Source organism: Narcine bancroftii, chromosome 7 (genome assembly GCF_036971445.1).
Source record: "Narcine bancroftii isolate sNarBan1 chromosome 7, sNarBan1.hap1, whole genome shotgun sequence".
In the NCBI taxonomy this organism is placed as follows: domain Eukaryota; kingdom Metazoa; phylum Chordata; class Chondrichthyes; order Torpediniformes; family Narcinidae; genus Narcine; species Narcine bancroftii.
The window spans coordinates 171,894,973-171,909,795 of record NC_091475.1 but is presented as its reverse complement, the minus strand read 5'-3'; the positions used below and the strand labels follow the sequence as shown (position 1 = coordinate 171,909,795).

At 35.6% G+C, this 14,823-nt stretch overlaps 1 protein-coding gene across 1 annotated transcript in view; it reads right to left on the bottom strand.

The window, feature by feature from the left end:
• fdx1 (ferredoxin 1) overlaps nucleotides 1–14,823 on the bottom strand; it is a 50,923-nt gene that overhangs the window by 20,468 nt on the left and 15,632 nt on the right. The gene's annotated exons all lie outside the window — the stretch shown is intronic.

Below are 14,823 nucleotides of genomic sequence, written 5' to 3'. Positions count from 1 at the left end.
TTTTTAAATTATAGAGAAAACAATTTTTAGTATACTGCTATACACAAAATCTGAACTATGATATAGCCTTCTGCCGCAATGCATAAGAGAACAACAATGTCCATTTCTGATATCCATCTCTTCAGAGAAATTGGTGTATCTGATTTCCACGTGATGACAACACATTTCTAAGCTATCGCCAATGCAATCATAGTAAATGAGATATGGAACTCAGTTAAGTGATTACTGATGTCTATAAAATTCCCACAAAAGTATAATTCTGGATTGCTGGGGAAGTTGATTCCTGTAATCTTAGATAACACTTCTGTCACTTCCTGCCAGAAGACATTTACTTTCACACAGGATCAAACGGATTGAAGAAATGTTCCTTCTTCTATTCCACATTGGAAACATCTGTTGGATATTTCAGGCTTTGATTTGTGCAATCTTTGTGGAGTCAAAAATAATTGATGAAAAAAAATGTATTGCACCAAATCATACCTTGCATTAATAATCAATATTACCCCCTCTTTACACAATTCAGCCCAGGAATATTCTGATATGTTCACTGCTAAATCTGCTTCTCACCTTTCCCTGGACCTATGAATTCCAAGCTTTTTCCCATCCATCTGGAGGGTAAAATAAATTTGAGTAATAAACTTGGGTATATTACCCACCCATAAAATGTGTTCCAATTAACTCGACCCCAGAGGAGTCATATTGTTTCCCCAAATTTCTCTTAAAAAAGCTCTCAATTGCAGATAGCAAAGAAAGGTGCCATTCGGGACATCATATATTTGCTTCATTTGTTCCAATGACATTAAAATTCCATCCTTATAATAATCTGCAATATACCTAATCCCCTTCTGGGATCAAATATTTAAAATTGTATTCCCCATGATCATAGGGAGCAATGGATTGTTACATAATGGAGCCCTTATAGAAATTCCAGGTTTCCTTCCTATTATGTTCTTGGTGTCTTGCCATATTTTAATCAAATGAATCAATGTAGGATTAGAAGACATTTTCTTAATTAGTTTGAAGTTCCACCTATAAATAAAATCTTTGGGTGAAGCTTCCTCCAACCTGTGTAGCGCCATATGTACCCAGTTTGGTGATTCCAATTCAAAAAAGAATGCCAAATACCTCAGCTGTGAAGCTAGATAGTATTTCTTAAAATCCAGAAGCCTCAAACTCCAATTTGTAGTCCCACATCAATTTGTCATCAATGCTATCATTGGCACTTTATTATTCCATAAAAATTGCCCAACTATACCATTTATTATTTAAAAAAACTTATTTGATAAATATGTTGGTACTGATTGGAACAAATATTGGATCTTTGGCACAATCTTCATTTTAATACTGTTAACCCTTCCTATTAAAGTCAGGGGCAGGTCCTTCCACTTCTGCAAATCTTTTTCTATTTTTGCCAATAAGGGAGAATAATTCAACTTCTATAGATTGTTCAAATTTTTTTTGATCATGATTCCTAAATATTAAATCCCATCGTTTTTCCATTTAAGCATACTGTTAACTTTAAAGTGCTCTTAATTTTGGTTTGGTATTGGTAAAATTTCACTTTTTTTCCCTATTTATTTTATATCCTGATACTCTTCCATATTTTATTAAAATTTATTGTAATTTCTCCATGGAACCTTCGGGTTCAGACATATACAGCCGTACATTATCAGCAAACTAATCTTGTGTTGAACTTGTCCGGCTTCTAACCTTTAATTTTAAGATCACCCCTGATCATTTCTGCCAGAGGTTCTATCACCATAACAAATAGTGCTAGAGAAAGAGGGCAGCCCTGCCTGCTCGAATGGCTTAATGGGAACATTCCTGATATCTGGTTATTAATTATTATTTTTGCCTGTGGATTTTGATATAGAGCCTTAACCCAATTTATAAATTGTCATCCAATATCTAACTTTTCCAATATTTTAAACAGAAAAGGCCACTCAAGTCTGTCGAATGCCTTTTCTGCATCTAGAGATACTACTATATTGGGGTCCTTCCATGACTGAGGCAAATGTATTATGTTAAATAGTCACCTCATTCAAAAGAGATATTGGTTAATAAGATGAAGTTTTCATAGGATCCCCTGTTCTTTTTGGGCAACACAGTAATTCTTGCTGTTGAGAAGGAATCAGATAATTTCTGGGTTTTCACTGCTTGTTCTATTATATCCATAAACAGGGGCATTAACAGTTCTTTAAATTCTTTATAAAACTCGACTGGAAATCTATCCTCACCTGGGGCTTTGTTATAGCTTGAAGCGTCCCCAGTGTTTTCTTCAATTTCTTCCCTGGTAAATTGTAAATCTAATTCATCATTCAACTTCACTTCATCTAACTACATATCTATTTTGGCTTCATCCCTCAGTGAGTCAGATTTATATAAATTTTTGTACTATTGTTGAAATGTTTCATTTATCTCTTTTTGATTGTATGCAATCGTGTCATTTTGTATAGCATTTATAGCACTCACTGATTCTTCAGCCTTCAGTTGCCATAATACTTTATATGCTCTTTCTCCCAATACAAAGTATTTCTTTTTTGTATTTTGTCTTTTCTATTCTAAGTTTGTAAGGTGTTGGATTTTCTTATTTTCCAGTGATCTATATTTGTCTTTATTTCCCATCCTTTGATATTGCTTTTCTAATCCCCTATTTCTATCTCCAATTTATTTATTTCTGCATTAAATTCTCTTTTAATCTTTTTTGCATTTGAAATAATTTGTCCTCTCAAATATGCCTTTAAAAGTATCCCATATTAGAAAGCTATTGTCTGTTGATCCCAAATTAGTTTCACAAAAAAGTTCAATCTGTTGTTGTATAAATTGTTAAAAATCCCCCCTTTTTAGTAACATCGTATTTAATCACCATCTGTATTTTTTTTCTTCCTTCTCCAATAATTGTATAACCAAAGTTAACAGTGAGAGATCTGAGTGCAGCTAGGTAAGTATTCAATTTTTACTACTCGATCTTTCAGACTTGACGATAGCAAAAATAAATCTATTCTGGTATGTGAGTCATTTTTTTAAAATAAAATGAATAATCTCTCTCCTTAGGGTTAGACTGCCTCCATACATCCATCAAGTTTAAATATTTCATATGTGAGAGAGTTAATTTAGCTGCTTTGGCTCTTGTTACTGTTTTTGCCGATTTATCTAGGATCAGATCCAAGCAAAAATCAAAGTCTCCTCCAATCAATACATTTTTCAGCAGCTTTTAAAAAGATGTCCTTCATAAAGATCTCGTTGTCATAATTCGGGGCATAAATATTCATTAACATTCATGATTCTGAGTAAAATTAGCCATTTATCATTACATATCTATCTGCTTGGTCCATGGAGACATTTTCTACAGCGATCAGGACGTTCTTAGCAATCATGCCCACTGCTTTCAAATTGAATGAGGAAGAGAAGACCTGTCCGTCCCCCCCACCATAATCACCTCAATTTGTCGTGTTCCACTTTAGAAGATGTGTTTCTTGCAGAAATACTATGTCAGCTTTTATCTTTTTAAAATATGAGAGTATTCTTTTCCTTTTGACCGCTCCATTCAAACCATTGATATTAAAACTGATAAACTTCAATGACTTATCCACAATAACATATTAAAAAATCTGTGCAAATATACATGTAAATGGTTTCGTGATCTGTGACCTTGCCCTAAAAATCATGCAACCTCTTCCCCAGTGGTAACATAGACATGAAGTCCACAAGGCCCATGAAGAAAAGCCCACAAAAGCCTTCAGGGAGAAAAAGAACCCCACCCTAAAGCACCATCTTGAAAACTATCTGCCTCCATTGACGCCATTACCGCCCTTAAGACAGAGTTATACTATGCTGTACCTTCAGAACCTTCTTTCCATTCTCTGAGCTCCCCAAGATGTAAATAAGATAGAACTTCAACATTTCACCATAAAAATTAAGACAACCATCACACAAAAAATAAAACTTTATCATGTCCTTAAATATCTTATTTACACCAGTCTTTCACCGTCAGCATCTCTGTTTGTGTTCATAGTTGTCAAATAAACTCTTCCACTTCTTTCAATTTAAAATATATTCTATTGCCTTCATACTTTCTAATGCTGAGTACAGCAGTTTATATTTAAAGTTCTTTTCTTGGAATTGCCTCTTGACCACGTCAAATTGTCTTCTCAGAATCACCGCGTTACTAAAGTCCTGGAAGAACTTGATCTCTGCATTGTCCCATTTCAAGGGAAAACCAGAATTTCAGGTATTTTCATAAGCAACTCTTAGGATTGTCTTTCTATCCTTGAAGCTCAACAATCTCACCAGAATGGGTCGAGGATGGGCTTCACCCATTCTCCTTGACCCCAATGTTTGATGAGTGTGTTCAATGTGCACTCGGTTGCCGAGTTCATCAGTGTGAAGGACTTGAGGGATCCAAGTCTCGAATAATTTTAAGGCATCTCTGCCTTCTGCACCTTCTCTCAGGCCAACGATTTGCACATTGTTCCTCCGATTTAAGTTCTCTATATGATCCAAATTTGTCCAAAAGAAGCTGCTTATCTGTTACCCATTGTTCAGCTTGTTTCTTTAGTTCTTTGATTTGTTTATAGTGTTTGCCAAGATCTTTCTTGGCTCTGTCCACTCTTTCATTTAAATCATTAATAGCTTCACCCACATCTCTCACTGTAGTGGTAAGCTTTTTAATCGGATTCTCCATACTTTTAAAACGTTGACCCAGACTTCCAATCTCTTGCAGCAGAGTTTTAAAGTCCAGTGTTTGTTGAGAGGAGGCGGCATCTCCACCCGCACTTTCTGTTGAGCTGACTGGCGAGGCTGGAGCTTTTTCCATCACGGATTTTGGCTTCCCATGCGATCTTCCAGTCATTCTTTAATATTAATCTTTAAAAGATGCATCCACACTTTTGTTGTTGAAGATTTTTCATTAAAACCACTTTTTGGTAGTCTTTTATAGGATTTTCATGGAGCGCTCAGAGAAACATGTCTGCTCAGCCACCCAGCATGGCCACACCTCCCATTACCTTGCACTTTAAAAACAAATTACTAATCAGGTTAACATTATATATTTCATGTTAGTGAATTCTATCCAGGAAGGAAAAGAGAAAGAAAGGTACCATATAGTTTGGCATTTAAGTAGACTGAAAGATCAGTCGATCTCCTTTTCCAGCCTCATTTTAAGGGTTTTATTATATAATGGGCATATTAGTCTAACCCCAAAAATTGTAATCCCTGAAATGTTGGCATTTGTTGGCGTACAAGTCAACCCCCAAAAATCGCGATGATTAATCTGCTGGACATTGGCTGGAGGCTCCATCAAAACAATTAAAGTATGAAGTGAAGTGATAGAAATGGCCAAGAAAACCAACAAATGAGCTGCTGGAAGAAAATGTGATGTATATGAGAAGTTGCTAAGAGATTGGAAGAAAGAAGAGACTAACAAAAATACCAAAAAAGGCAACGTTCACTAGAAAAGGAATAATTTATTGGCCAGAGTTGGAAAATCACATTGCAAAATGGGTACGTGAATAGAGGCAAGATTGCTACACCCGAAATAAAATAAGAACATTTGCCCTGCAGTGGACGAAGTTGCACCCAGACCTCAGTAATGATTTTGAAGCTACAGTAGGCTGGTGCAACTGTTTCATGAACAGGAAATATCTGGTATTACGACAAAAACCAAAACTGCTCAGAAACTACCAAAAGATCTTGATCATAAAGTTTTAAATTTTTACTGGTTTATTATATGTAACCAGCAGAAACAAAAGTTTGCATTGGCAAATATTGGCAACATGGACGACCCCCCCCCCCCCCCCCATAAATTTGGTATGATAGACAATAGAACAGTGGAATGGAAAGGTGTGAAAACTGTGCAAACCAGAAGAACAGGCCATGATAGGACCAGGTTTACCGGGGTGTTATTGTGCATGACCGATGGGATGAAGTTAAGACCCATGGTAATCTTCAAATGCAAAATTAAACATAAAATAAAATTCCCTGAGGGTATTTTTGTACATTTTCTTGAAAAGGTATGGATGGATGAAAATGGTGCAAAACTATGGATAGAAAATGTATGGAACAGGTGGCCAGCTAGACTGATAAATGGACGTTATGCAATGATTAATTATAATTTTTTACATCAATTATACTTAACACCTGAAAAGCTAAAAAAATATGGTTTTAATTAATCAGATTTGTGTTTTAGATGTGGTAACGCTGTTGGAACTTTTTTTCATGCGGTTTGGTCAATCTTTTTGGAAGAAAGTACAATTGTTTCTGGAATACCTGAATAAGATTAAAATACCTTTAGATCCGACAGTATTTTTATTGGGTAGTTTGTAACCTCTGAAAGGTCTGGGATTAGATAAATTTCAACTTGCTTTTGTATATTTAGCATTTTATCTGTAGTGAAAAAATGTATTGCTAGTACGTGGAAAGATACGAATATGATTGATATTAATAGATGGCATAATGAGATGAAATATTGTTTAATAATGGAAAAAAATCACATGTTTTGTGTGATAACTATAGTTTTTTTATTAATAAGTGGTTGTTATATTCAGAATATTTACATTTTGATTTACATTGATTAGATCTTAATATGTATGCTTAATTTTTCTTTAATTTTTTTTCTCTTTATGGCTGTCCTTAGGAGAGTTGGCTGAAAGGGGGGTGGAGGGGTTCCTTTTTTTTCTTTTTCTTTTTTCTTTTTTTTCTTTCTTTTTTCTTTTATATATATATATAAAATATATCATTCATGCTTAGTTTATTGTTATATATGTTACTTACTATCTGTATTTTGAACAAATAAATAAAGTTTAAAAAAAAGAACAGGTGGCCAGCTGGTTTACACAAGTATTGGTGTTTGCTGGTCTGAGATATGTTTCATAGCCAATTAACTGAGAACATTTAAAGCAGATTAGCATTACTTAATGCTTATATGGTGGTTAGCTCAGGTGGTTTGACGTCTATATTGCAACTTCTTGATGTCTGCTTGAACAAGCCATTCAAAGACCATGTGCATGAGGAATGGAATACATTGATGTCGAGTGCAGAAAAATCGTTCACAAAAGGAGGGGCAATACATGCTGCATCGCTTGATGTGCTGTGTGACTTCGTGCTCATGGCTTGGGACAAAGTTAAAGTAGAGACTGTTATAAAATTGTTTATAAAGTGTGGTATCTCTTGTGCAATTGAGGTCATGGAAGATGATTTATTATGGGAAACTGATAACGAAGCTGAAGCGCCTCATCAGATACAGACTGGGGCCCGTATGATGACTGTTTAAACAGTAAGAGTATGGATCTTGCCACGATCTTAAGTCATAACCTGCTTAGTCATTCCCTGTAACTCAGTTCCTGAAGTCCAGGCAACATGCTAGTAAATCTTCTCTGCACTCTTTGATACCCTTTCTGCAGTTAGGTGACCAAAAATGCACACAATATTCCAAATTTGGCATCACCCAATGCTTTATACAACTTTACCATAACATCGCGACTCCTATACTCAATATTTTGATTCATGAAGGCTAATATGCCAAAAGCTCAACCCTATCCACCTGTCGTGTTATTTTCAGGGAATTATGCATCTGTATTCCCAGATCCTTCTGTTCTACACACTCCTCAGTGCCATACTATTTACCGTGTATTATGTCCTTTCTTGGTTTATCCTTCCAAAATACAATACCTCATACTTGTCTGCATTGAATTCATTTTTACAGCTGGTCCAGATTTATGCACCCTTAATTGTTTTAAAACAGGAAGCACATCATCCTCTTTAATCTGTGTAGGTTTCATGTCCTCACTGATTGTTTTCCTTACTTCCCTCGACTTCATGCCAGTTTCCTGGTGAAAAAAAAACCTCATTTAAGATCTCCCCCATTTTTTTGGGTCCATACATAGCTGTCCACTCTGATCTTTAAGGGGAACAATTTTGTCTCTTACTATCCTTTTGTTCTTAATATACCTGTAGAAACCCTTAGGATTTTCCTTCACATTGTTTGCCAAAGCAAATTTGTGTCTTCTTTTAGCCTTCCTAATTTCTTTCTAGGTTTTTCTTTCATTTTTTGTACTCCTCAAGTACCTCATTTGCTCCGTTGCCTAAACTTGCTATACACCTCTTATTCTGAACCAGATCCCCAATATCCTGCGAAAACCAAGATTCCCTATGCCTGCTAACTTTGCCTTTAGTACTGATAGTAACATACAAATTATGTACAGGTACTCTCAAAATTTCACTTTTGAAGGTCTTCCACTTTCCTCACACATCCTTGCCTGAAAACAACATATCCCAATCCACGCAATCTTGATCCTATCTCACTTCCTCAAAATTGGGCTTTCTCTAATTTAGAATCTCAACCTGAGGCCCAAACCTATCCTTGAAACTAATGGCATTGTGATCACTACATCCAAAATGTTCCTCTACACATACATCTGGAACCTATCCTGTCTCGTTCCCCAATAGGAAATCCAGTACTACACTCTCTCGTTGGTACCTCTATACATTGATTTAGAAAACTTTCCTGAACACACTTGACAAACTCCTATCCATCCAGAACCTTTTACAGTATGGTAATCCAAGTCAATATACAAAAGTTAAAATCGCCATTTATCACAGCTTTGTGTTTCCTGCAGCTATCTGCCATCTCTCTACCAATGAAGGCAAGCATTCAAAATGCCCTCTTCATCACTGTCTTCCTGTGTTTCCTCTTGCACCATTATATCAATTACTCTTTTGTTCTCCAGGGCCCTATGTGCAAATACTGACCTACTTTAACTTATCAAAATGCAACATCTCACACTTTTCAGAGTCAAATCCCAACTGCCATTGCTTGGCCCATTTTCCAGTTGATCTAGATCTTGCTGTCATCTCCAGTAATTCTTCATCAAACCACCAATTTCAGTTTTACTGCTGGTTGGATTTCACAGACTCTGGTAAACTGATCAGATGAGAGTAGTCATGAATAGTGGTGATTTTACTGCAATACTGGTGGGGCATGTTGCCTACTTGATTTTTGGAAGGCCTTTGACAAGGTGCCACATAGGAGGCTGTAAAAAAAAAAAGAGAACTCATTGTATTATAGGAAAGGTACCAGCATGCATAGAGGCAGTGAGAGAATAAAGGGGGCTTTTTCTAACTGGTAGCCGTATATGGTATTCTGCAGGAGTCTTATAGTTTTGTTATTAAACTCCAAAATCACGCAATATTGTCACAAGGAAGACCCGTCATTTAGGCGGCTTTAGTTGTTTACACTGAACAGAATAAGCCGGCATAATGCCAGGTCAGTGTGTCTTTTTAAACAGCAAGCTGGCATTCCAGGAGCAAAAGAGGCGGGACATGTATATAACAGCGTTAGCATCTAGTGTCACATACAACGGCATGTTAGACTCACTTTTTTTCCCCAAAAAATGGCTGATGGCAGGATGACAGGAGGCTCTCCCAGTGGCCAGCTGTCAGTCCCCACATTGGTCATTGTTGTGTTGAGAAAGTGTCAGGTTTGAGAGAGGCGAGTCTGGACACAAAGGATTGCAATCAAACTTACTAACATACAATTAATAGAAGAGCATGGGAAAATCATATTGGGAATAAAACACACAATTTATAAAATAGCGTGGGAAAATTTACTGCAAATTTTGATCTAGAGCAGTGGTTTTCAAACTTTTCTTTCCATTTACATACCACCTTAAATAATCCCTTACTAGAGAGGAGTCACGTGATGGAATAGTGGCTGGTTGGAGAATACCAGCCCTCTCCAAAAAAGAAGAAATAAAGTGAAGAAAATACAAAGTTCAAGAAACATAAAACATAACAAATAAAAGATAAAGTTGTAGAGAAAAGAAAGAAAATGGCACCCAAGAAGGAAAAAGTAAAAACAACGGGAAAAAAAGAAGAAAAGACGCCGGAAGAGAAAGGAGAAGGCCTTACCTGCATGAAGAAACAGGGAGCCATTGTGGAGAAGAAAGCCCATTCTCCAAGGTTGGTGTCAACCCTGCAGAGTCACGACCTCCCGACCGCTGGACTGCAAAAATGGCTCTCTGAGCCAAACAAAAGCGCATAGTGCACTAACTAAGGAAAAAAAGAACACCAACAGGAGGGGCCCAACTGAGGAGCGAGCAAACACAGCGTGACCAGCTGAGGGATGCCCGACACCAGGGGTCTCAGCTGGAAGAAGAGGAAAGCGACAGGAAAAGGAGTGATAGGAAAGAAGAGCAGCAACAGGAGGTCCAACAGATCATTAGCCCAGAAGAGGACCAACAGCAAGAAGCCAAGCAAGAAGAAGACCAGCAAAGTGAGGCAAGCAACTCAACAGGAAAGTCAGAAGAGACACAGATACAAGGAAGAGAAGTAGAAGACATAAACACAGGTACAGACACAGAAGAAGAGGAAGAAAAAGACCAAGATCTGCACAGAGAAATAGAAGATAAAACAGATGGACAGAATATAGATAAAAAAAATTTCAAGAACAAATGAGAGCATTAAAAGAATGGTTGACATTAGAATTTAGTGAAATGAAAAGTACAGAAGAAAAAGTGAGTACGGCTGATCATGACAGAAAATAGGGAAAAGATTAGAAAATGTGGAAGAACAAGAAACGGCTGTAGAAATGGAAGTGAATGACTTAAGAAGAAAATTGGAAGAAAGTGACAAAAAAGTTAAAGAGTCACAAGAGTTATTAGCTCAGAAGATTGATATAATGGAAAACTATAGTAGGTGAAACAACATAAAGATAGTGGGCCTAAAGGAAGATGAAGAAGACACAAATATGAAAGAATTTACAAAAGAATGGATCCCAAAGGTCCTGGGAATGACAGAAATACAGGAAGGAATGGAAACAGAAAGGGCACACAGAACACTAGCTCCGAAACCACAGACACAGCAAAAACCAAGATCCGTTTTAGTAAAATTTCTGAGATAGACGACAATCGAAAATATACTGGAGAGGGCAAGGAATAAAATTAGAGAAGACAAAAAAAACCACTGGAATACAAGGGTCAAAAAATATTTTTTTACCCAGACATAAGTTTTGAACTCTTAAAGAAGAGGAAGGAGTTTAATACAGCAAAATCAATCATATGGAAAAAAGGTTATAAATGTATGTTAAGATATCTAGCTGTGCTTAAAATATTTATCCCTGAGGAGCAAAACAGACTGTTCTCGGATCTGGAGGAAGCACGAGAATTTGCAGAACGCCTGCAGGACAGAAGGAGAGATGAAGAGATGTAACGAGAATGAAGAACGACGATAAAATACATATAAAGATGTAAAAATAATGCACAAGTAAGAACTAAAGAAGGGAAAGAAAAGGGAAGAAAGGAAGTAAGGGGGGAAAAGGGTGAGCTTTGTTATATGTAAAGAAAAAAGTCTTTTCTGGAGGGGGTTGGGTGGGAGAGAATACCATCACTGCAAAATCAGTTGATGCTTGCGAGCAGGTTTGCAATCCAAATGGAGAGGGGAGTTGTGGTTGCCCGGCAAGGGATAAGGGGCAACTCAGAGAGAGGGTGGGGGACATTAGGGGTTAAGGGAATATTAGATGTGGGAGTTGATGAAGAATTTTATGTTTTAAAAGTGTTGTCATACATTGAGTTCAAAAAGGGAAAACTGAGAGATGAAAAGCAGAAATGAGGTGTAAACAGGATATTAATGGAATACATAACCAAATTAAATGAAAAAGGCTATTAAATTTCCTGAAAAAAAGAAAAAATAGACATAGCATTTGTGCAAGAAACGGATCTCACTGAAGTGGAACATAATAAATTAAGGAGAGACTGGATAGGGCACGTAGTGGCAGCATCATATAATTCAAAAGCCAGAGGTGTAGCTATATTAATTAATAAAAATGTACAAACCAAAATAGAGGAGGAAATAATAGATCCAGCAGGGAGGTATGCAATGATAAAGTGTCAGATATATTCAGAATTTTGGAACTTGATCAATATATATGTACCTAATGAAGAGGATCAAAAGTTTATACAAGATATTTTTTTTGAAGATTGTAGATACGCAGGGGAATATGTTGATAGGAGGGGATTTTAACCTTAATTTGGATCCAATGTTGGATAGGAAATGAAACTTATGGATATATGGAGGAGGCAGCACCCAAGGGAGAAGGAATACTCATATTATTTGAGTAGGCATAAAACATACTCAAGAATTGATATGTTTTTGTTATCAGCCCATATTTAAGGGAGAGTTAAGAAAATTGAGTATAAAGCTAGATTGCTATCTGATCATTCACCCCTGTTATTAGCAAGAGAACTGGAGGACATCCCACCAAGAACATATAGATGGAGGTTAAACTCCATGCTACTTAAAAGGCAGGAATTTAGAGAATTTATTGAATGCCAAATTAAAATGAACTGAAATAAATATGGAATCAGTGAAAGACAAATTTATATTATGGGATGCAATGAAAGCCTTCATTAGAGGGCAGATAATAAGTTATGTAACTAAGATGAAAAAGGACTACAATCGGGAAATAGAACAGTTGGAAAGGGAGATAGTAAGTACAGAAAAAGAACTAGCAATAAGGGATGATATAACAAAAAGAATTGGGGGACAAAAAAATAAAATACAAAATATTACAAACGTACAAGGTGGAGAAGAACATAATGAAAATAAAGCAAAAGTATTATGAGCTAGGAGAAAAAACACACAAAATATTAGCCTGGCAACTTAAAACAGAACAAGCTAAAAGAACTGTATTGGCATCAAGGAAAAAGGACAAACAAATTACATATAATCCAATGGAGATTAATGAGAACTTTAAGGAATTTTATGAACAATTATACCAAACTGAGAATGAAGGGAAAGATGATAAAATTGAAGAGTTTTTAGCTAAAATTGAACTACCGAAATTGCAAGAGTTGCAAAACAAACTAATAAAACCATTTGAAATAAAGGAAGTACAGGATATATTAAAAAAAACTGCCAAACAATAAAACGCCTCGAGAGGATGGACTCCCAATAGAATTCTATAAAACATTTAAAGAGTTATTAATTCCTCCTCTCCTGGAAGTAATGAACCAGATAGAAGAAACACAAAACTTGCCAGATTCATGCAAGATAGCAATAATTACAATAATACAAAAGACAGAGAAGGATCCACTAACACCAGCATCATATAGACCAATATCTCTACTTAATTCAGATTATAAGATAATAACAAAAATATTAGCAAACAGATTGACCGACTGTGTACCAAAAATAGTAAAACAAGATTAAAATGGATTTATTAAGAAAAGATCAACAGCGGATAATGTCTGTAAATTTATTAATCTAATTTATGCAGTTCAAGGAAATAAGAAGCCAACAGTGGCTGTAACTTTAGATGCAGAAAAAGCCTTTGAGAGGGTAGAATGGAATTATTTATTCAAAGTACTACAGAGGTTCAATCCACCAGAAAAATATATTAAAGCATTATATAATGGACCATTGGTGAAGGTAACAGTACATGGATATGTACAATTTAAATTAAGTAGGTCAACTAGGCAGGGATGCCCACCATCTCCCTCACTGTTCGCTTTAGTAATAAAACCATTATCAGAACTGATAAGAACAGAAAATAAAAGGGATAAAAATAAAGGAGAAGGTGTATAAAATCAGTTTACTTGCAGATGACGTCATAGTATACTTAACAGAACCAGAAATATCAATAAAAGAACGACATAAGAAATTGAAGGAATATGGAGAAATATCAAGGTACAAGATCAACCCAAATAAAAGTGAAGCGATGCCTATGAGTAATGCGAATTATACAGAATTTAAAAAAGAAACACCACTTAAATGGCAAACACAAGCAATCCGATACCTAGGTATTAGATTAGATAATAATTTAAGACACCTGTACAAATTAAATTATCAGCCACTAATAAAGAAATTGCAAGACGACTTAGAACATTGGAAAGAATTACCACTAACATTGAGAGGGAGGGTAAATTGCATTAAAATGAATGTCTTCCCAAGGATACAATACTTATTTCAATCGTTAGCAATTCCCTTAACATAATATTTTTTTTAATGAACTAAAGAGAATAATAAGGAGATTTTTATGGAAAGGGGGGAAACCGAGGATAGCGTTAGATAAATTAACAGAGAGGTACAACCAAAGTGGTTTGCAGTTACCAAACTTAAAAAATTATTTTTGAGTAGCACAATTAAGGTATTTATCAGATTTTTATCAGACAAGGGAAAAACTAGGTTGGACTAAGATAGAGCAAGATAAAATAGGGGAGAAGGTACCGGAACATATACTTTATAAGTGGGATGAAAAGCTGATAGGATATAAAAGCTCACCAGTATTGCATCATTTACTCAATATATGGAAGAAGATTCATTTAGAAAGGAAAAAAAAAACAAATTACCAACTACCAAAATTATTATTGACAAAATCAGCTAATCCCTTTTACAATAGATAACCTTTCCTTTAGAGAATGGGAGAGAAAAGGAATTAAAATAGAAAATTGATTTTTGGGAAATAATTTATTATCATTTGAACAAATGAAGTACAAATATGGAATAACTCATGGTACAATGTTTGCATACCATCAACTGAAAGGATAAATTGGGAAACAGACTGAGATTACCAGAAGGAAGCAGCTTTGAATATGTGATTACAGAAACAATGATAATAAAGATTTATAACGAACATGTACATCAAGCTGCAAGAGATGGAAAATGATGAAATAAGGTATAAACCCAAACAAAAGTGGGAAAAAGATTTAAACACAAAGATAAAAAATGAAACATGGGAAAAGTTATGCTCTGGAACTATGAAGAATATAATAAACTCAAAGTAATGCATGATATAGTATAATTGGTTACACAGGTTATATATCACACCCC